Source organism: Buteo buteo, chromosome 24 (genome assembly GCF_964188355.1).
Source record: "Buteo buteo chromosome 24, bButBut1.hap1.1, whole genome shotgun sequence".
NCBI classification, from domain to species: Eukaryota; Metazoa; Chordata; class Aves; order Accipitriformes; family Accipitridae; genus Buteo; species Buteo buteo.
The window spans coordinates 8,820,378-8,840,765 of NC_134194.1; the positions used below are offsets into that span (position 1 = coordinate 8,820,378).

General features: G+C 41.9%; 1 protein-coding gene across 9 annotated transcripts in view; it reads left to right on the plus strand.

The window, feature by feature from the left end:
- SGCD (sarcoglycan delta) overlaps positions 1–20,388 on the plus strand; it is a 431,589-nt gene that overhangs the window by 169,117 nt on the left and 242,084 nt on the right. The window contains exon 1 of one of the 9 annotated variants that reach the window (XM_075057002.1): positions 547–583. The exons of the other annotated variants lie outside the window; for them this stretch is intronic. The gene's annotated coding sequence lies outside the window, so the exon portion shown is untranslated. Of the gene's footprint in view, positions 1–546; positions 584–20,388 lie in introns of those variants that run through there. 9 annotated transcript variants of the gene reach the window in all.

The following is a 20,388-nucleotide window of genomic DNA, read 5'->3' on the forward strand; positions in this document are numbered from 1 at the left end:
TTATTTTAAGCTCCTAACAATATGAAAATCTCATCCAGAGTATTGTAATGAGAAGTAGCTACGTGGCAGCTATTCAGAATCATCCACAAAGAGTTGATTTAAAGGCAAAATTTGCAGTTAGTTGGTGGGAGGGGAAGAGAAGGTTGTTCCTTTTCTGAAGAGAAGTGAAAAATCTGTTTAAAAATCAAGTAAAACAAAAGAACCACAAAAGGGATGTAATGGAAACATTTTGTTAAGGTTTCAAAGTGTAGCTGAACTCAAGCTTGGAGATTCCTGGTTGAGCTGTGTTTCCCCTGCCCTGCAGCTCCAGGCCCCCGTCACCCAGATGATGGACAGCTCAAGCAGAGATCAGAAGCCCTGGGAGTCCACGTCATACCAGTGACAGCCTGGAAATCACAGCTCTTCGGTCGCTCTACCAGAGCTGCTGGGCTCTGCCTCCGTGGCACCGAGCGGGGGAGCCGTGAGGACAGCGGCACAACAGGGGTCTTCAGGCTCCCTGCTTTGGAAGAGGAGGGTCATGACCTGCACGTCCCAAAAAGCCTCCGATTCCTGGGGCTTCTTGTCTTCCTTGCCAGGCCACTTGGTGAGAGCGCTCAGAGCTGCAGAAAACGGCGTGATGAGTAGCTCGATAACAGTGAACTTCTTGAGGAAGGATAAAGCTGGTGTTGGGTGTTGAGGGCTTGAGGAAACATGTTTTCTGGTTGATCTTCTCCATGTACTGGGTGCTGCTCGGAGGCTGAAGGTCTGCCTGTGAGGAAGGGAGCTGCAGGCTTGACCTGGTTTGTGCTGATGCATCGATATTTTGGCATTAAATAGCAGCATTGTAAATGTTCATTGCATCCTGCACCGCTAAGCTAGTCAAGCGGCCGAGTGTCCTCACCCTTTGAAGCTGGAGCTCCATTTTCTTTGCAAAGGCCAGTAGTATTAAACAACAGTGTATGTCGCCCACCCTTTGCAGTGATGAAGATCAGCAGCATGGGAATTGCCTAGATAAATAAGATGCTGATAAAGAACTACCAGCTTAAGATCTTGTAAAGGCAGTGAGATTTCTTGGAGGAATACAAAGGTATTTTCAGCTGCTGATTTGGTCTGATAGCATAAATGTAGGCATGATAAAATATGTAGATAATGTTTCATAGTAACCATCTTCTGATAGATAATAAGGCAAAGAAAAATAGAGTCATAAGTGTCGCGGCGCTACAGTTTTAGTACCATTTCCTTCTGCAGGTTGTTACTACCGGCTATACCTGCTGAGTAGCAGATATGTGGTGACAAAGCATGCCAAGGACAAATAAATGCATTTTCAGATTTTATACTTGCATAGATCATTACCCCATTACAAACAGGTCGCAGCCTTGTGTTCTGTAAAACATACTGCAGTCTCGACCGTACGTATCTGCGTCATACCATGACAGTATGAAGCTCTGTGGGAAGGTCTTTTGGCATAAATTTCCATAATGAAATACCTTAAATTTGCCTATGCAAAACAGATTGGAAGTGATTCACTAATGTGTGAGCAAATTTTGCAAGGAACGTCTTACAAGAGCAGCACGTGGGTCATGAGCTTGTGATTTCCCATTTTGTGGGTGCGGGAGGAGCTGTGGGGTTGCTGAGGCTTGGGGACAAACAGCGACAAGGTTTCACCAAGGACAAAAGCTCAAGAGCTGAAGTCCTCAGGGTTGGACCTCGTTTCACAGCAGTGAGACCATTCAACGTACAATGGTAAGGATTCAAAGGGAGGTGCTTGAGAGCGGTAGAGAAATTCTTCCTTTTCAGGTTATCTGCCAACTCTCTGGTGAATCAAGATGAGGAGGAAAATAGCCCAGGTGGTTTAGTTGTTCTACAACTGTTTGCAAGGGTTTCTCAAACCCTTCCCTGAAGCATCTGCTTTTGCTACTGTCTGATTCAGGTTTCTGGTCTAAACAGAGCGCTTGTCTGATCTGCTATGGCAGATTCCAAATTCTAAATATCATATAGCATAATCCGTAAGGACACAGCGATATCCCCTGCAAGGTGTTTATCTCAGTGCCCTGGGCATTTTTGTGACTTTATGTTCATCCCTTGGAGACTTCTACACTTCTTATCAGTGGAGTATTCAGGGATATATACAACTAACGAATGTCGGCCACAGCGAGCACTGAAGGCCAGTTGGTGTCTTATCTTCATCTGTAATTCTTGTATTAAAAGTGGTTATGGTCAGCGTTCCCTTTCCTTGGTAACAGCAGTATTAAGCATGTCCCTACATCTGTGTGCATGCATACCTATGTATACATGCGGGGAACAGTCTGCCACCTGCGTGTATATATATATGAACTTGTATGTGTGCCTGTGTATGGACAGATGGAGGGCAGTTTGTCTGATATATAACATGGGCAGGTGTGAATTTTCCATTATCTGCGGAGAATATAAATGCATGTGTCTGTATGTGTAGCTGTAACGAGTTAGCACGCATAGCGGAAAGATGAATATTGCAGTATGCACTGGGGAGGAGTGGTGCGCCCTGCAGCTTCAAAGGCTGCCCTGGCTAAACTGCTCGATGTGCAGAAATCAGCAGCCGACCTGCCCTTCAACACTGAGCACTCAGTTTGGAATGGGAAGGGTGAGTCTGGTGTGGGAGAGATGTTGATTATTCATGTAACAGTTTGTATTAAGTAGGCACTTTCTTGTTCATGCCTTTTGATCTTTTTAGGTACCCTAATTATGGATACAGTCTTAACAAGGATGATAAAGGGCCTCAGGGGTTATAAACTAGGAGGAGAGGTTAAGAAAATTATGTTTATATTCATTAGAACAGAAGAGATTAAGAGGGGTCATGACCAAGGTGTACAAAATCCAAAAGGTATTGAAGACAAAATGATGCCACCAGAATATTCAAGAGAGTAACTGTGAAGACAGTGTAGGTGAAGGGCAGGTGGCATTTGATTGTGGAACATTGTACAAGGGTATTGCTCTCAGTGAGGAAAATAACTTATGCTGATCAGTGGGCTGTAGGAAGGCAGCTTAGGACACGGATATGTTGACAGCCCAAAGTATAGAATGTGTCACGTAGCTTCTTTTTGCAGAGTCTTAGCAGGTTGGGTTTGGGCAGAGGGTAATGGATTAAAAAAAGGGGTTGACCTTTTGAGCTTGTTTGGAACATAAGGTGGGATGCAAAATGTTGGGAGAGGAAAACCCCCCCACTTTGATGTTGAAGATGCTGTGTGCAAACTTACTAATTAAAGCAGTGCTGTAGAGCTGAGGCATTTGGGGGCTCTGCTGCACAAAGACTAGGTAATTTTGGGGGAGTAGCACAGCAATGAGATGAGACCTCTGATGAGTTCTTTCCCATGTGTGCCCCCATTTCCCACTGCCAGGACAGCACCAGCCTCTCTGTGAGCTCTTCTAGGAAAGGGTCCCATCTCTCCGCATCTTTCATCTGTAGCCCTTTATAGGGATGGATTCAGGATTCTCAGTGCCTGTTGGGTACCATGTTTTGCACAGTGTATATGGCTACCTCAAGTGTAGGTCAGGGGTAGACTGGCACCTGAAATCCAAGGATGATCTAGAAGATATTTAGTCCTGCCAGTTTGTGACCCATTTCTTTAATATCTTGCTTGGAGAATAAAAAAATGGGGCACGTTCAAACCTTTTACCCAATCATACTGCACTAATGCATGTATATATTTTTTTCATGACTGCATACAGTCCACTTCTCAAATTTCTTTTATTAAATGATCTCTATGTGTTTCCCCAGAATTCAATTCGAGATTTAAAGCCAAAGCATTGCTAATCAATGCAACTTATAGCATTTCAATCAGTTTAGCTGAACGTGAAATTAATTGCTAGCTCTGGGCTCTGTTAAGTGACTACAGTCCAAGAAGAGAAGGCAGTTATTTTTAAACTATTTTTGTTGAATTTGAAAATCTTTTGTGAAGGAGATTGCAGTGATGATTTGAGAAAATGCATTTAACTGAGACTTAAGAAGCTGGCAAGCTCCCACCAAACTCATACTGGTTCTTGAGTTTCAGTCTAGAGTTAGCTAAAGCTGGTATAGCTGAAGAGTTTAGTCTTCAGCAATATGTGGGGGTAGGTTGTTGGCTGTGTGTAGAGGACACGTAGGTCTAGGAGACCTCCATCCTATCTTCTGATTATTCACACAGTGAGTAATTGCCTGAGAATGTGGATATTTGCTGTGTCCCTTCTAATCACTGCATATGGTGAGGAGGGGTAAGGAGTGAAAAACTGAGATGCTTTTCGTTCAGCCCTTTCCCCGTGCTGTTCAATCCAGCTGTGCATCGCTTGGTGGAAGGACGGACGTTGGCATAGTAGGGTACGTCTTCTGTGCTGGGGCAGTGCATGTGGGAGGCATATTGTGGCTTCTAGAGCTCCTCTGCATCCAAAGTTTGTAGCCAAGCCCCTTCTGAAGTCAATACATCTAAACCTAGTATCAGTCTTACTAAAAAAATGTCATAAGGAACTAGCACGGCTACAGCAGGAGCTTTTCACTAATGTGAAATGGTACAAACCTGGCGAGCAAAAGGTGTGTGGCTAAGAAGAAATACCAATTGTGCAGCCACGTAGGCTAAAATCAGAAGGACTGAGAGGCAAAGTCAGTTACAGCTATAAAGGTTATGAAATGACTTACAAAAGCACTGGAAGTACGAGGAAGGCAAAAGTCCATCAGTAAGAAAGCGAAGCAAATAAATGGACCAGACAGAGAAGACAGAAATACCAAATGCCATTATTTTGCACTGCTCTTCACAGAAAGGTTAATAATTGTGTCAGATCTATAACCAGTGTTCCCTGTAACAAGGGGTTATGAGCAAAGGCAAGAACAAGATAAGGAGTATTTAGATAAGTGTGATATATTTGGGTCAGCATGGCCTTCTGAAATGTACCCACTGAATTATTTACGACTCTCAGAAGCTCATGGAGAATAGGGCAATTGTCAGAAGTCCGGAGGAAGGCAAACATAGTACCTGTCATCACAGAGGACAGTACAAGGGAAAAAGAGGCTTGTAAATACCCCCAAAGATACAGAGCAAATTATTGAACTTGCACACACCTGTGAGCAGCAAATAGTATCTAACATGCTTTATTCCTGTAGCTTTCAAACTTTTTGATTAGCGGATCGTTAGAAGCTTTTAGTAGAGGTGCACATTCCCAGGTAGCAAGGAATTCACTGGCCAATAACTACTAATTGCTACACACCTGACTTCAACAAAATCTTAAGAGCTGTTTATTAATATTTAACTCAAATGTCATTGGACATTTTGGCCATGGAGTGTGAGAAGGATCTTCCTTAATAATTTCCATTAGTTGCTTGGATGACGGCCCAGAAAGTACATTTCCCAAGTGTGTATGAGCCCCAATCTTTAAAAAGAAAAAACAATTGCACACAGGCAAAATAAGGAATTGCTGTCTAGGGACCACTGCTTCAGGAGAGCTCAGGGGATGTCACGGTGGACCCCCAAACCGATAGGCAGCCAACAGAAGCTGCTGTGATATGGTGGTCACAAAGGATGTGGGCAACCCTAGAGGGAAGCAACAAACCCAGCACTAGCATTACTAGTAGCATTAGTTTGTGGACTGCTATACTCGGAAAATGCTGCTACTTTACTGAAGAAGGGAGGTAACCTGAGGAAGTTGGAGAGAATGGTACTGGCACATTTGGGACTATTTCAAGGCAGCTGCTTAAAACAGAGTTATGGCCTCTCATTACCAGACTCAAAGGTCTGCAAACAGGTAGAGAGTTGCCTTGATAACGGAACCAAAATTTCAAAATTTGTATGCACGAATGCATGACATGGAGGGATTTATGCGCTCGTAAATCCAGTTATGGTCCTGATTTAGGAAAACACTGAAGCATCTGCTTAACTTTTTCTCTGACAGGTTTTAAGTGGGTGCTAAAAGCTCTATCCTGAATGAATTGCTTTTCTGATTCAAGACCCAATCAAACATATGCTTGTGTTAGGAAAAAGATATATGCAGTAGCATAAATTCTCTGAAGGAGAGGAGAATATGCATTAAGATATTTTTAAATGTCTGTCTTTATAAATGCTTTCTCTTAATGGAAATTGCTGTATACAGCAGTATACTCTTTTTCTTTGCTCTCTCTCCACCATCCCTTTCCCCAGTGTATTTACTATGAAAGAGTTTTGCCTTGGGCAATAGCCTGTACTGCAGTGGAGTATCACATACAGAAAACTTACCTAACATCAGACGAAAGTGTAATAGGTGGGTGGAGATTGGGAATCTAGAGGTAAGCCTTTAAAAAGTTGTCTTAAAGGTAACTCTTTTTAAACATTCCTCAGGCTTTTGCATAAAGATTGCAGAGGAGGCATTCTAGCGTCTTATAGAAGCGCTGGATTTATGCTCTGTAATAAATGTATCCATAGGGTGCTGTGTTGTTGTAATGATAGTGAATGATAGTAAAATTAGGAGAATTAATAATGACCCAGCTGGAATAATTTAGCACTGTGATAACTAAACTCTAACTTAATACTCAGTGTGCTTGCAGAACTATTTACAAAGCACATTGAATGCGAGAGTCTGAGGGGAATCTTCTATAGAAAACAAAGTGAAACCCTAGTTGTAAACAAATGCCATAGCATGTCATTAAGAGGATTAAGTGGCTTGAAATTGATGTCTAAGGCATTTTGGTTGATTGTTGCTAAAAATACCACATGCTTGACAATTATCTTCTGTTTGCCATCCTCTCTTCTGCTAGTTGTCTGTCATGCAGTATTAGCCTTGTTTACCAGCACTGCCTTGTACCGGGTCTTTATCTGCGAGGTTTGCTACTTCATGCCAGGCCTGATCTGGATTTTGCAGTCTGATGTGTTGGCACCAGTCGGTGCCAAACCATTAATACCTTAATAATAGTGAGGGAGAGGCCAGGTTCAGCAAACACTGGGCTGAAACCAAAATGGAACAACACAAGAGTTGTGGTGTTCATTAAAATCAGTTTCTTCTATAGCTTTTTAAACAAAAGGCTTGGGTTTTAGTTTGAAATAAATTTTTTTCTAAGAAATGTATCTTACATTATAGTTAAAGTTTTTTAAAAAAATTGAAATTTCAGTGAAGCATTGCACAAATGAGTTTTGTGTGGAATTTAACTCATAATAGCTTTATGAGTAATATTTCTGAGACTTTGACTTTTGGTCTAATTATATGTGTGTATATATATTTTTTTTTAAGTAACAAATTTTTAGAGGTAGAAAAATTTCCTCCTCTGTCCTGCTTAGTGATTCCTTGCTATTAACTCATTGGGCTGTGCTTTGTTGGGAGGAAGAAGCTGCGGATGTAATTTAGATAAGTCAAACATTTCTGAGGCAAAGCTTTAGAAGTGGCGTCATTGTATCTCAGAGAACGTTGCCACATAGATCGATTTCCGATCTGGTCAGGCTATCAGTAAAAGCCCACGGAGAAGTGTGTTGCACCAAACTCCTAGATATATGATAACGCAAAGCAAGAGATATGGTTGCTTCCGTGACTATTTAATGTGCATAAATTTGTTGTAGCCCTGAGTACAATAGGTAGGACAAACTCTGCAATTCTGATTTAATTCTGAAAATTAATGGAGAGCCTTGCAGTGGTGACAGCAGCCTTTTGGTCAGGTCTTACTAGAAAGGATGCGAAGTATATGCTCTTGCAAGAGGATGAAGAGAAACTCTGTGCAAGTGGCCGTGTGGAAACCTACCCATGGAGACTGAGGGTAAGACAGCCTTCGCCTGCATCAATTCTGGCTTGTAGGTGCAGGTCTGCCTGCAGCAACCTGCCACGCAACCCCGCTGCTGGTTTGGATATGTTTATGGAATAGCTCTAGTTTCAGCCTGGTTTAATGTACTCACCCGGAATATCACCCCTTGTCGTTTTGGGGGGCATTGAATTGAATTATCAAAAAATGTGTGTCTTCAACATCACAGGTTGGATTTGGGTGTTAACAAATTCTTCTGGCTCTTGCCAGTTCTGTGCCTTGTACCCCTACAGTGCTGTGTTATACTGAGCTGTTTTTCTTTTGTATTTAGAGAAAATGGGCACTGAGAGATACTAGCAAGTCTGCTCTGTTGGCATAAGGATCAATGTCCTGTATAATTTTAGAAATGGCAGATGTTGGATGGACTTGTGGTCCTGGCTCAGGTCTGTTTTATTGTGATGGGAGCTAACACATGGACAAAGAAAGCCGAGATTTTCAATTAGAAGTTTTGGGTTTGGGTTTTTTTTTTTTCCCTGTATCAGTTTTATAATAAAAAAAAATGTATGTCCTGAATCCAGCCTCTTGGGCAGTATGAAATACTGATAGTTGAAGCCAGATGATTTTTCCCCAAGACAGAGATTCATACGTTCCACATTCTGGCTCCACCATGGGGCTGCAGGCAGCAGCAGGGGAGTTGCAGGAAAAAATTAAGGGTAGCAAAGTTTTAAACTGTGATTCAATCCATTCCTTCTCACGTAAGAGGAGATGCCAAATCCACAGACCTACTGCCTCTCTTTCTTGGACACTTCTGTCCTTCCTTTGCGATACAATTACACCATGGTTGCAAGTTTTGATTGTAATCTAGACCTAATCATCCTGTTTTGAGGACACCTGCATAAATAAATATTGAATGTACTAGTTTCTGTTGCTGTGAGCGCTGTCTCAGGGTTGGCTCTCCTATTCAGTTTATCTTGTGCAATCTGCAGACCAATTATTAGTAGGCCTCAATCAAAGAGGACTTTCACAGAAACACAATAGCCGGCTGAATGCGAGCCAGCAGTGTGCCCAGGTGGCCAAGAAGGCCAACGGCATCCTGGCCTGTATCAGAAATGGTGTGGCCAGCAGGAGCAGGGAGGTGGTTGTCCCCCTGTACTGGGCACTGCTGAGGCCGCCCCTCGAGTCCTGTGTTCAGTTTTGGGCCCCTCACTGCAGGAAAGACATGGAGGTGCTGGAGCGTGTCCAGAGAAGGACAACCAAGTTGGTGAGGGGCCTGGAGCACAAGTCTTGCGAGTAGCGGCTGAGGGAGCTGGGGCTGTTTGGAGAAGAGGAGGCTGAGGGGAGACCTGATCGCTCCCTACAACCACCTGAAGGGGGGTTGTAGCGAGGTGGGTGCTGGTCTCTTCTGCCAGGTGGGTGGAGGTAGGACGAGAGGAAATGGCCTCAAGTTGAGTCAGGGGAGGTTTAGATGGGATATTAGGAAAAATTTCTTTACTGAGAGGGTTGTCAAGCGTTGGAACAGGCTGCCCAGGGAAGTGGTGGAGTCACCATCCCTGGAGGTATTCAAAAAGACGTGTAGATGTGGCGCTTAGGGACATGGTTTAGTGGTGGACTTGGCAGTGTTAGGTTAACGGTTGGACTTGATGATCTTAAAGATCTTTTCCAACCTAAACGATTTTATGATTCTATATTTAAGCAACATAAGGAGGAAGAGAAGGTATCTGCTTTGTGCCGGAGTTGAAAGACATTGCCAAATGGAATTAGAATTTCTGTCTCGACAGCAATCAAAATTAGCCTTTCATCATACATTAAGGTAACACTCAAATTGTTCTGTAAGCATCAGTAGCTTAATTGTATTATTTTGAGGATGCATGCATAAATAAATATTGAATATATTAGTTATCTTGCATATGGAAATGAAGCTAAAATATTAGCGAGGATGGAGACTCCTCACTACTGGTATTGTTTCTTAACAGCCCTGTTATTCTGGCTGTGAGCTGGATTATTTTGAGCTACTGTGTTTCCCTTTTTGGTTGATTTAACCCAATGCAGTCCTGCATTCAGTGAGCATTTAAATGAGCAGGCGAGATGCAATCTTTGTAAATTATTACAGACCAGTGCAAGTCCATCACACAGCATAATGGATTTTGGGTACAGAACAGTAAAGGACCTTGCTCTGAGTCACAACTGGCATCTGTATCGAGGAAAAAAAATAAAATCTTTTGAAAATACTATATGTAACAGACTATAACTGAAAGCAATGTACTTGTATATCAGAGCAATCCAATAAACACACACAACCTGCTGAGAGATAGAGCAGTATCATTCCTGTATAAATCAGTTCATAAACTCATTTTTAATTTTTTGGCAGACTTATGAAGCCAATTAGCTTGGTAATAAATATTCGGCTTTAATGGGCAAGTAAATAATTAATGTTATTGCCTTTGTAAATTTAGCTTTTCAGTTATAAATTAACATAATTAAAAGAGTAATGTTTCAGTACGCATTTTACCAGCCAAATCTAAATCAAGCAATTAAACTGTAGGTTTTCCACATCAAATGAGTTGAGTTTATAATGATACAAACTGTAGGCATAAATTTGTTTTTCATGGTCAGATTCATTACAAAAACATGAAGGAAAATATTCTGCAGTAGATGTAATCAAGTATATTATTTGAAGAACCATTAATATATACTTTAACTACTTTTTGTTGTCCTTTCACAGCAAAATAGAAAAGGGAAAGCATACCTCTCATCAATCTCTGGCACTGGGATAATTGCCTGCATGTAATTGTAATGGCCACTGTAAAATGGTTATCGCTGGATAGCGGTTGTCACATCTCTTTGTTGGATTGCTTGCAAAAACACAACGCATGGTATGGATCTGAAAAAGATAAAAATTGTTCTGTAGTCATTAACTTAAAAAACAGTAGGCTGCCTTACACCAGCTGAGAATTTGATCATACTTTTTTCCTCCCTCTGCTTATTGCTTCATATTTTCTGTGATGTGCATGTGCCATCTTCCTATGCCATTCTTCAAGCTTAGTGAGCAATCAGAGCAGTAATGCTTTTCTTGAGAAGAACGGATGAGTTAGTAAGAATATGTAACTATTTCTACTCTGAATGCAGGTCAGAGCTGGCAAAATTCAGCCCTTTCAGTAGCTGTTCCAGAAGAGCAGAGCACGTGGCTGTAACTTCAGGTTAGTTCAGGAGATTGCATCAAGATTTCTGAAGTTGCTAGTGAGAGCCAGTTAAGGGACATCTGAAACCACATGGCTTCTGAAACTTAGAAGCTTCAGGGACATCAGACTGTATGAACTTAGGTCTTTCTGATTTTTTATTTATTGGGAATTTCACCGGGCATTTCAATTTCTTTGAATGGTGTCAGTTTGTGACTTTTAAAATACTTTTCATTAGAAACAGAAAGAACCCAGAAGCAGTGACTGTAGCATGCACGTATAGACACGCACATGCCCACACACTTGTGAAAACTTGGAAGTCTGAAAATTTGTCTTGAGTCAAAGAAGTGCCAAAAGCCCCCACTGAAAACCCAGAGCTATAGACATTTCTAGACTTGGAGCCTTCACAGAGTATAATCTATCATAGGTTGAGCAGTCTATAGCTCTTCAAAATGTTTCTAAGAGCAGCTTTTTGCAAACTGCCAAAGGTTTGCAGATTTGTAATGAGAAGAGTTTCTTGATACACAGGCTTGCCCACGTCCAAACCTGTTCACTGACATTTCTACAAGCTGTGATTTCATAGTCATTTTGTGTCGCAGAACCCAGTGGGCAAATTTGTCACTGGCAAAAGCCCACTGAAGTCAATGCAGTTACACCAGAGATAAATTCAGGTCAATGAACTTTATTTTAGTGGTGTTCAAAATGTTTGCAGTGCCATGCAGATAGATAGCTGTAGGCTTTTTTGCAGTATCCAATTGTTTAAGGGTGAGCAGACTGAAAAAAATTTACCCTTGAGATAAATTTGTGCTCATTGACTTAAAATACATGCAGAACTGCAGTATAGTTTTGACAATATTATTATTTGGGGTTTTAGAAGGACTTTAGAAAGAGGCAAAGCACACTAAACTCTCATGCATGATTTCTGTGGGATCATATTTCCAAAGAGATTTTAATTGAACACAATTACTTGCTGGCATGATGAACTATGGGTGGAAGAGAGTTTGGGGATCCAACCACCTGATGGCACAGCCAGTTATCTTGTAAGCACTGTTAATTCGATATGTAAATGTTCATCTGTAGAACTAAAAAATTTTTGTCGGTGATAAGGCCAATTTCTGTCTCAAGTGCTCCCCTGTTATGAATTGTTTTCATCTGTGTTTCATTATTATACTTTGGTCATGTCTAGATTTAGATGAGGTTCAGGTGCATTGTATGATTTCTTTGCAGACGGTGGCTAAATGAGTCTCTTCGTCTCATGCCAACCTCTACCTGGACTTAGTGATGTATTTGTGGCTGGGGTCTACTAATCATGGATCTCAAGTGGAGTCAGCAGTCTTGAGCTATGTCTGAAGAGAATTCAGCCTATTTCATAACAAAGTTATTCTAAATTCCCTTACATTTGATAGTCTACTTTTAGCTGCTTTGGTTTTCAGCACAATCGAAAGATTGCTCTGAGACTACTGAGCACCTAATGAGATTGAAGGCAGTTCAGATACTTGCTGTTCAGTCTGGCTCTGCCGTGCAGTCTGCCGAGTGCTATATTTCTGCTCCATTCGTTAGGATTTACAGTGCGCCGAGGAAGCCAGCCTTTACCGACTGAAACACTGTGACACTGCCTTATTTTATGGGTGAACGAGAGTATTTCAGATAGTTTTGTGACTTGTTAGAAAAGTCCATCTAACCTTCTCTCTCTGAGAGCAGGCAGCAGGAGGTGTTCACATGGGTGAACTCAAGATCGTTCTCACGTGGAGTCTGAGGCACGGATGCCTTGTGCGTCCATGTTGGATTGCTCATTGCTTTGTACTCGTTATTGAAGGTTTTCTGTAGTTCGGTGTGTAAGACTAGATGGCCCGGTCCAGAAAGCATAGACTGGAGCAGTACGCGCGCTTGGAAAGGGGAGAAGACATTAAGGGATTCTTGATTTGCAACTGCGAATGTGTTGGTGGCTGTATACCAAAATGCCAGCTTCTGGGGCTTTCATGTGCTCCTGTTTCTTTATGGTCCTTTTTAACTTGCATGAACTCTCTCCAAACTCCTGACACTTCTCCTGGAAAGCACCGACATCCTCCTGCAGCCCCAGGTCTGCTCTGGCCTCTTCTTGGCTCTCCAGTGCGCTCACCCAGCACTTACAGTCCTCATACGCTGCTGCAGGCATCCGTTCACCCTCACCTCCTCCCCGATGCTCTGCCAGCCCTCTGCATGCCCTCTTCTGTATCCTCCCCGCTCTGTCCTTTTTGTACCAGTGGCTGAAATTAAACCACTTAAAAGCCTGGTAAATCTCTAGAGCCTTTATGCTGGTTTCCAGCTCAAGTTGAGTTTATTTTTCTTCAAATATACGATCCACATAGGAAAAGCTACATTTCAGAAGTTAGGTTGGTGTTTTTCAAGTGTCAGTGAATTTGATGTACTTTTCAGTCTAATGTATCAGATCTGTGCACTGAGTGAGGCTGCCTTTGTGAGTCTTTTATGGACTTGGTTGACTCTTACCTTTTCCCTGGCTTGTCACAGTATAAAACTACAGCAACAGGTGGGAATTCCAGAGTGACAGCACATTGTATACAACTAATTTATATGACAAAACTTTTCAAAGTTTGAAAAGTGACTAAACCCAACTGTTTTTCCTAATATAACTAAATTTGGCTTAAAGCATCAAAGGAGAATCATATTTTAGACTCTCAGGAAATGCATCAGAGTTTGGTGCTATGTGTGGCTTTTAAAATCAAAACATTGAGAATAATAATCTGAATTTATAATGAAAAAACTCTGCTCGGATTCTGGCTTGACAACTGACTGACAGCAGTGTGTCCTCCAGGTGCCACAGAATCCAATATACTTGTATTTTTTCTAACATTTGGTATACCAGCTTATCCCAATATGTTCCACAGAGATAAACAATAAAGTAACAGAGTTAAATAAAAAACTTTAGAGATAAGCAACTTCAGCAAAGGACGAAAGGTTTGCTTAGCAATGACATTTAACAGTAGATGGAGATATGCATTTACTTATTCATTTTCTAACAGAAAACAGGTTAGAAATGGCAGTAACACAAAGCAGAGTATCTCTGAAGAGTGACAGATTAGGGCAGCAAAAATAATTGTTTCTTATGACCAGTCTTAATGCAGGCCAGTAATGAATCTCACCAATTCCAGTGAGAGCAGAGTGAGGCCAGTGCCAGAACTGTTGGGAAATTTCATCTGAAGTATTAAAAAGAGAGAGTCCCTGAACAAAAATAAAATAAATAAATTTAAAAAAGGGGGGAGGGGGGCAAAAGGACGGTAAAAATGTGTCTGAAGGAGATACAGAGAAGTCAGTTTTGGATGGCAAAATACAAATGCACTGAGTTCAAATGAGATTAAAGTTAATAGCGGTCAAGATAATACCTTTGATACAGAGAAAGAGAAGTACAGTATGTTTATAAAAAGCTTATGCTTTCATGTCCTGATCCTGTAATATGATCCACTTATGTGCTATCAGCTGTGGTAAAGACATCCAAATATATTTGAACCTTCTAGTAATAAACAGCATTCTTCATCCTGGAATGTACCTGAATTACAGAATACAGAAAATATATCACAGAAGACTCTCAGTGCACTAAATTTGGGCACATAGAAGTTTGTCTTGGAATGGATCCCAAAATAATGTTTTTCCCTGGTTAACATAATTATTCTGCATTGTGGCATATATTGACGAATTTTGTTTCCCTTGAGTCAGTTGGGGTTCTCGCAGCACATCCCACCTCGGTGATGCTGTGGTTGTAGAGTGGAACCCTCACCGTTGTAACACCCTGGCAGAGGTGTGTGGTTGTGTGAGCCACAGGATGAGAGGGGTGGCTGGAAAGGAGATAATCTGTCCCAATTGTTGCAAAAAGTCTGTCCCTGGATCAGTGAAAAAGGGGATAAAGAAAGAGGATAAGGGATAAGAAAGATGCTGACTTTGCCTTACCAATGAATTAAGGACTCTGCCATCCTAAATTTGGAAATGAAGCCTTTTAGCAAGCTGGGAAACAAGTTAATGCTGGTACAATGCACTTTGGGCTGGAGAAACATGCTTCAAATTTGCTATGAATAGTCCTGACGGAGCCAGTTACACCACACTCAACATGGAAGTAAGGCTTGCAGTTTAACTGTGATACTAAGATGAGTGACATGATTGTTCTCTAGTTAAATTCCCGTTTTAAGTTAGAGTAAGAGGAAATCCAGTTAGATATTGTCATATCAGCAAAGGTTGTATCACACAGCTGCCTCTGATATAAACCTGTCAGCTCTTGTTTCGAAGAAGAACTGGGGTTATTTCATTACTCAATTATTTTGAAGATCTCACCAGTTAAGTGCAAGCTGTTTGATACCCATTCTCTCCTAAATCCAGAAAGTCAGTTAAGCATTGTTTTTTTTCCCACAAATGTGCCTCCAACCCTATGAAAGCATTATTTGACAAGGACATATGCATTGCTATAACTTTATCATTGCTTTCAATTGAACTGACAGAAGAAACAATAATCTCATGAAAGAGCTTCAGCACAAGGGCAGATGTAAACGTCTGAATCTAAGGAGCCCAAGAGATCTTATTTTATAGTGTAACCAGACTGTAGTATTAGGAGGAGTAATAATAATAAAAAAACTTAATAGTATAATGCAGTGTTAGCAGCTAGACAGTTAAGACAGTAGCCTGCAACTTAATGCTTTTGAACTTAAGAAGCAGCCTTCGTTAATGTAAGCTCCTTTCTTCAGCAGGCATGTTTTATTTCAAATTGGAAGTATTTCCACTGTATTTCTTGGATTTCATTTTCAGAAATTATTTACTCATATGCAACAGCAGCAAGACTTGTGCAGTGTCTTAGCATCTTCTAACCCAGCAAGTTATTAATCATGTAACTTTAATACTATTATGATGGGAATAGTTCATACAACAGGCATGGTTAACCACTGCTCTTATTTCCTCTTTCCTGGGTACCCTTAGTTTGCGCTTGCATGATAAAAACCAGTGCTGATCTGCAGCAACATCATGGTATTCCATTATATTCACCTCAGTCGATGTATTCTTCATTTTATTATTGCCTGCATTCTTTAATTGAGTTAATTTCCCGAGGAACTCCATCACACCACTAACCTACCAAATTTCCTAATCATGGATGTTATCACTTGAATTGCAGTTCTGCTATTTTACTATTTGTTTTGTTGGCAGGGAAGGGGAAAAAAGCCTCAAAACAGCTGAGTGCCGGTAGTGCTGGCGACTTCTGTTTTATTTATGTTTTGTACTGAGACATTGTGAATGATAAAGTATGTCTGGGACACGGCTGTGGGCAATGCTCTAAGTGTTATAGTTGGAAAGGTGCCAAAGTTGCATTGCTACCAATTTTTTACCATTAGCCTTCTGGAAGGAGGGATTCAAAGCCTCATTTTATTCCCTTCTTCACCAGTGTCACCTTTACACTAAATTAATGTGAGATCTTTACCAGAGATGGAGCTGACAGGATGAGCTGTTGATCCTACAGCTTCCTTGACGCGGCAGGAGCAGAGGAACAAATCCTATAAAATGTAGAAGCCGGCTTCTCTTGGGACTTGAGCTGTGAGGAGTCAGGAGCATCCTTTGAGATAACTGGATACCCTTGCTTTCGGCCGAAGCTAGTGAGGTGGGATTGCATTAAGCCAAGCTGTCCTGAAGCTCAGTAGAAAACAGTGAGCTCGATCCTGAGGATATGGCAAAATGCAGCAGTTGTTGCCTGCTCAGCTGTATGGGGACTAATGTCCAAGGCTGTAATTAGAAGTTATACCTGCTAATGAATTGGTATAATCCCCTGCTGTGTTCAGAGTCTGCTGTGGGATCGTTTTCCCTGCACTTACAGAGGAGGTTGACCTTGTTAAATACTTAGCAATAAAAATGTGTTTTCCCTTGCCTGTTTCACAGCCTTTCTTCTGGCTCTACCAGTAGAGCTCCTCTGTATTAGTCAACCATGTTTACCCAAGTTTAGTTATAGGGAATGAGGGAAATTGCGAGACTATATATGAACATGTTACATATACCTGAGCATGTTGTATGTGTCTGCCTGGATGCACGCACATACGGAGTTTTGATTTCTTAATGGTGACACTAGCAGTAAAAAAAAAAAATAAAAAATAGAAATTTAATATTTAAGCAAGGAGATATGTTTTCAATTATTTTTAAGTCACCAGAATCTTTAAATATTTAATCTTTTCTATGCCCAACTAATTTCTTCAATTACAGTTAGGTAGATTGTAACTAGTTTTTGATGAGACAAACTAATAACTAATTTGAGTATCTACTGTACTGTAGTATTTGCTTTCAAGTATGTCATTCAGCTTCTAGGTACCTCTTTTTGCCCTATCTAAAGTTGCAAATGCTCACCAATATTGTCATATCTAGCCACAAGGCCCAAGCTGCACCTTGAGCTATATGACACCCAAATATAAGGATGACCATGCTGGGTCAGATAAGGGTCCAGCCGGCTCCTGTCCTCACCCTGACAGTGATCAATAGCTGATGCCTAAAGAAAAGTATGAGAACAGGGCAAAGGGATAGCAAGGCTTCCTGTGAGTCTCCTAGCCTTCATTGATTTGTGGTCTGGGAACATCTCAAGATAGAAGTGGTGTCTTCAAATTTGATATTTGATCTGATTTGTTGCGTCTAATGTGTATAGTTATTTTGTATAATTAATGCTTTCTGTCTGTAAAGGACTGAGACTCCTCTAAGGGAAATACTCTCTTTTTACTGGAAAAATGTCTTGTCTGCCTTTTCTGATTAATGAGCACATCTATATGCCTGCTTTTGTGACTTGAAGACTGATCTGATACCACTTAATTAGGTTAATTTAGGAATGCACCTGAACATTCAGTCCAGGGCTCCAGAAACTGAAGGTAAAAATCTGAAGTTCTGGGACAGTGAAAGTAGTTTGTAGTTTGTTGGCAGTTACCTCCACACTTCTGATCAAAGAAGAATGCGGGGAGCACAAAATTTTAGAACCAAAACTAACTGAAATTGTGGGATTTCTAGTACATGGGGCATTTCTGTAAGTTCAGAGTTGGTTTTGTTTCAGATAGTAGCAGTGCCAGTTCCTACAGCAGCTGCAGACTGAAATGAATGGTTTTTTTATTAGGGATGCTGGTATCTATCTCTGCAGCTGTGGAATGGTCCTGGGGCTCTGGCCTTGGGCAGCGGCTCCGGCAGACCACCATCAGCCCGGGCTTTTCCAGCCCTCAAGGCAGCTGCTCACTAGAGCTGCCCAAAGTCAAGGAGGTCCGAGGAGCATCTCAGGAGCTGTGTGATGGGCTCTCCAGGTTCCTTTACTCTAAGAGGGGAAACCAGTTGCCTGCTAGGACACTGACTGCTAAGTCAGTAGTGGCTTACTGAATGGGAAGGCATTTTTATGGAAAATCATGCAGGTTTGGGAAACAGGACTGGCATACGTTCTTTGTTTTTTTCTTTTTTCCTCTGGAAGGTTCTGAGTCAGCACAAATTATATCTCATGTTTCCTTGCATTATTTTTTAGTAGCCTTTTACCTTACTATATAGCTGACTAGGAATGGTTCCTGGCCTGCCTTCCTCACTCTGTATTTGTGTGATGCATGTCATCAGAGTGTGGAGGAAGCATGTTGCGTTCAAGCTGGAGCATCTGCACCTTGCTGCTTGTGGGGATCCTGGCCACAGATTTAATTTTGTTATGTTGCACTCTCGTGTATCAGAGAGGTGGGAATGGTGCACAGTCATTGCAGATGACACCAAGCTGAGTGGTGTGGTTGACACACCTGAGGGATGGGATGCCATCCAGAGGGACCTGGACAAGCTTGAGAAGTGGGTCTGTGTGAACCTCATGAGGTTCAACAAGGCCAAGTACAAGGTCCAGCACATGGGTCAGGGCAACCCCCAGTATCAATACAGGCTGGGGGATGAAGGGATTGAGAGCAGCCCTGCAGAGAAGGACTTGAGGGTACTGGTGGATGAAAAGCTGGACATGAGCTGGCAATGTGTGCTCGCAGCCCAGAAAGTCAACTGTATCCTGGGCTGAATCAAGAGAAGCATGGCCAGCAGGGCGAGGGAGGTGATTCTGCCCCTCTGCTCCGCTCTCGTGAGACCCCACCTGCAGTTCTGGGGTCCTCAGCGCAGGACAGACACGGACCTGTTGGAGCGAGTCCAGAGGAGGGCCACAAAATGATCAGAGGGCTGGAGCACCTCTCCTGTGAAGAAAGGCTGAGAGAGTTGGGGTTCTTCAGCCTGGAGAAGAGAAGGCTCCAGGGAGACCTTATTGCAGCCTTTCAGTACTTAAAGGGGGCCTATAAGAAAGATGGGGACAAACTTTTTAGCAGGGCCTGTAGCGACAGGACAAGGGGTAATGGTTTTAAATTAAAAGAGGGTAGATTTAGACTAACTATAAGGAAGAAATTTTTCATGATGACGGTGGTGAAACACTGGCACAGGTTGCCCAGAAAGATAGCAGATGCCCCATCCTTGGAAACATTCAAGGCCAGGTTGGATGGGGCACTGAGCAAGCTGATCTAGTTGAAGATGTCCCTGCTCATTGCAGGGGGGTTGGACTAGATGACCTTTAAAGGTCCTTTCCAGCCCAAACTATCCTGTGATTCCATGATTCCATTTTGTCATGACCAAAGTTGTTTTCCCCTCCATGTCCACACCTCCTGTTACTTCCCATCCTCCCATTACTGCCTGTTTGCAGTACTCTGCCTTTTCAGTCTGCATCAGGCAACTGCTTGGCAGCAACATTTTCCAGCTCACTTCTGCTGTGCTCTCATTACTGTAATGGTAGTACTTGCGAGTGAGGGAAGCTTTATTTTTTGCCTTTTTTTTTTTCTCCTGTCTTTGACAAGAGCTAGAAGTGCATGCTTCTGCCTGTACTGTAATTTATGATCCACCCAGCAGTGCAGGAATTCAGATGGGACAGAAACTCTGTGCGCATGCATAGCAGCATATTAAGGCAACGTGCCAACTTCTTACCAAAGAGATTTGCTTCCGATGAGCATTGGCAGGCTGTACTAAATAGAGCTTTCAAAACCACATCTTTTCCAACCTGAGACCAGGCTCCTGCACTTAGCTTGCAGTGATGATCTAGTCCTATTATTGTTAATTCTACTTCTCAACTCAGCTGATGCTATAGTTAATGCACAAAAATGTAGCACTGATTTTCTTTGTGACAATTTTGCGTTACAATTTACAAGCAAAAATTAAAAAGTACTTGTAACTGTGATCTCCAGAGATAGAAATCCCTTAAAAGCAGTAGAATTAGGTCTTGCTGCTACCTGCAGATCAAACTACTGCAACATCATCCATTTCTATACCCATAAGTCATTCAGCAGCCACTTCGGTTGGCAGTCTGATTTTTTGTGGTTAGGCTGGAAGAGGACAGGAACTGTGAAGGTCCACTTTTGTCCTGCATGTCTGAATTCAAAAGAGGCAGAAGGTCTGAAAATGTGTACCAAGAAATGCAGGGCTGGGCTCTGGCACCCTGACTGCTGTGGTGGGTATCTCACAAGATTGTCTGCTTGTAGAGCCTTTAGGTGTGGTATG